This window comes from Elephantulus edwardii, unplaced genomic scaffold (assembly GCF_000299155.1).
Source record: "Elephantulus edwardii isolate Elephantulus edwardi_28Jun2011 unplaced genomic scaffold, EleEdw1.0 scaffold00059, whole genome shotgun sequence".
NCBI lineage: Eukaryota > Metazoa > Chordata > Mammalia > Macroscelidea > Macroscelididae > Elephantulus > Elephantulus edwardii.
In genome coordinates this window covers 7,497,452-7,500,230 of record NW_006399809.1, presented here as the reverse complement: position 1 = coordinate 7,500,230, position 2,779 = coordinate 7,497,452, and the positions used below count along the sequence as shown (strand labels likewise).

At 35.6% G+C, this 2,779-nt stretch overlaps 1 pseudogene; it reads right to left on the bottom strand.

The window, feature by feature from the left end:
* Positions 1 to 2,513: 2,513 nt before the first annotated feature.
* Positions 2,514 to 2,779, bottom strand: part of LOC102869045 — a 2,038-nt pseudogene continuing 1,772 nt past the window's right edge.

The following is a 2,779-nucleotide window of genomic DNA, read 5'->3' as shown; positions in this document are numbered from 1 at the left end:
TTTTCAGATCAAGAAGTGCAATGCCTCCCATTTAATTTTTGTTTTCCAGAAAGGTTTTGCTTATTCAGGATCTCTTTTCTCTCCAAATAAACTTTCCAATTACCTTTTCTATCTCTTTGAATAATTAATTTTGTATCTATTTGGGATTGTATTTAACATGTAAATAGCTTTTGGTAAAAGTAACATTTTTTCTATATTGAGTCTATCCAAGAACAGGGAGCTATTTCCCATATAATTAGGTTGGTTTTGGTTTTTGGTGTATTTTTTTACAAAAATGTTTTGTAGTTTTCTGTGTCTCTATTCTTGTTAGGTGTCTTTGAGTTGAGCACTACTCATAATGACTCTATGAACAAAAGATCTGAACTCTGTTCTATCTTGTGCCATCCTCACACTTCCTGATACACAAGAGTCACCATATTAATCTATCTGGTTGCAGGTCTTCCTCTCCTTCACTGACCCTCCACCCTTCCCAGCATCATGTCCTTCTACAAGAAATAGCAAACAACATGTCTGAAGCACGCAAGGTGAAGCGTCATCATTCTTGCCTCCAAAAAAGCACCCCTGCAGCACCCTCTCCAAGACTTATCTGCTTGTTCTCTTGGTCGTCCAGGGGATGTTCAGTTCTCTTATCCAACACCACAGCTCAAAGGTGTCAATTCTTTTCTGTCATCCTAATTCATTGTTCATGTCTCAGATGTCTGGGTCCTGTGTCTCTAGCTAGATTTATTCCCAAGTGTTTCAGTTTTGATTGGCTGTTGTACATGGTGAGAATCCACTTTAAACATTTAACAATTGCAAGTTCTTTCTCTGTTTCTTTGAGATATGTGTATTTGAGAGGGCCTCAACATCTAGAAATCCCCTTATGTAAGACATAATCATCAATCATGATAAAGCTTACCCTTAAGATAGATTTCTAGGATGGAAATTAGCATAACTTCACATATCCTTCACTAAAGAGTCTAGAAACTGACTGCTTGAGTCAATTCTCTTTTTTAATAATCCTCCATCAGGTTTCTGAAGTGGCCGAGTGTATTACTCTTTGTGCCTTTAATAATGGTTCAAATCCACCAGCCACTTCACAAAAGAGAACTAACCAGTCTCGTCCATAAAGATTTACAGCTATAAAAATCTTAGGAGCTATCTATGAGTCAGAATCAATCAGAGGATACGGGCTTGGTTTGGGGTTTGTTTGTTTATTTTCTTTTTAACAGGATCAGGTTTCTTTAAAGATACTAGAAATTTAGTACTTTTATATTGAAAATAAAAAAGTGAAGGATTGTAATAGCCCCTTAGCTATATCAAGAGTAAGAATCCCATGTTTGTAATCTCTTTAGTTTCCTTAATGACATGTTAAAGTTTATTCAGTAAAAGTAGCTTTGCTTTTCTTCTACATTTGTGGAAATGTTAGATGTAGATCTTGTTTTCATTATTTTTAAAAAATTTTATCTGGGCAAAATGGCCAGGATGTGAAACTATAGATAGGTGAAAAATCCCTGGTCTATTTGGAATGACTGCAACATAGTTAACCATGAGAAAAGGTGTGTGAGGAGTTGAAAACTTAACTTGGACTGAAGTTTAAAAGACACTGATGTCAATAATATAGTGTTTAGTCTTTGTCTTTTAGGTTATAAAATAGTGATAAAAATTTCTAGTGTGACAAGATGATACTATTTCATTTTTTCCAAAAAGATGCTTGCTAAAGTAACGTAGAAAGAAGACTACATAGTGGAATGGGTCCCAGGCAGATCTGTTAAGTGATGGTCATAATTCTGTAAACCAGAAGGAAATCCTGTCTGATCATATGCCATCATCACAATATCTTCTATGTTTAAACCCATGTTTGCAGTCCCCATGTCAACACATTTTGTTGAGGATCTTTCTCTCTATTGCTGATGCTATACTTTTCCAACAAGACATCCTTCTCCAGACACTGGCTTCTTTTGATAACATTCCAAAAGAATGTAACAACAGGATTAGAGAAAGACTAATCAATAACCTTTGATATGCAAATGACACAACTTTGTTGAAAGTGAACCATGGACTTGAAGTACCTACTGAAGATCAAAACTATATATAGCCTTGCATATGAATTGCACCTCAATTAAAAAGAAAATTAAGAAACCTCAAAAATCCCCACAGCTGGACTGGCAAGTAAGATCATGATAAATGGATAAAATATCGAAGTTGTCAAGGACTTTTTTAAACTAGATCTCTGATTAAACAGCCCTAGATGTGGCAGTCAATGAATCAACAAATATCGACTACAGAAGAGTTAAAGTGAGCTGATAAAAATCCCAGGAGCTACACCATGGCATTCCTACCAGGTGGCCAGTGAGTGAGAGATAAGTAAATAGCTGTCAATGAGAGACTTTCAACTAAAGTATCTGTCCAATAGAGCAAATTGAAAGACTATAGTTGATAGTCAAAGTAAAGAGTTTTACTTTAGGGGCAATGCAATTTACAAATTAATAATCACAAAGTACAGAATTTTTTTTTTCTTGGCCAATTATTTATTAATGAAGACCAAGCACTCGAATGCCATCATCAATGCTCATTTCCATGATGTTAAGTGTTAGCTCTTTCACATCAGGATTATTGTCATCTGTGTCCCTGGAGAACTAACAGCCTGGGAGAGGGGTGAGCTAAGACAAGCCAATTCATTTAAAGTCTCACCCTTTTCAGTGTCACTGTCACTGAAAGGAAAATTTTTTAAACAATGTCCCCAAACCCAAGTATTGTAAGAACCTATACCTTTGATCTGTATTGTAAGAACCTATAC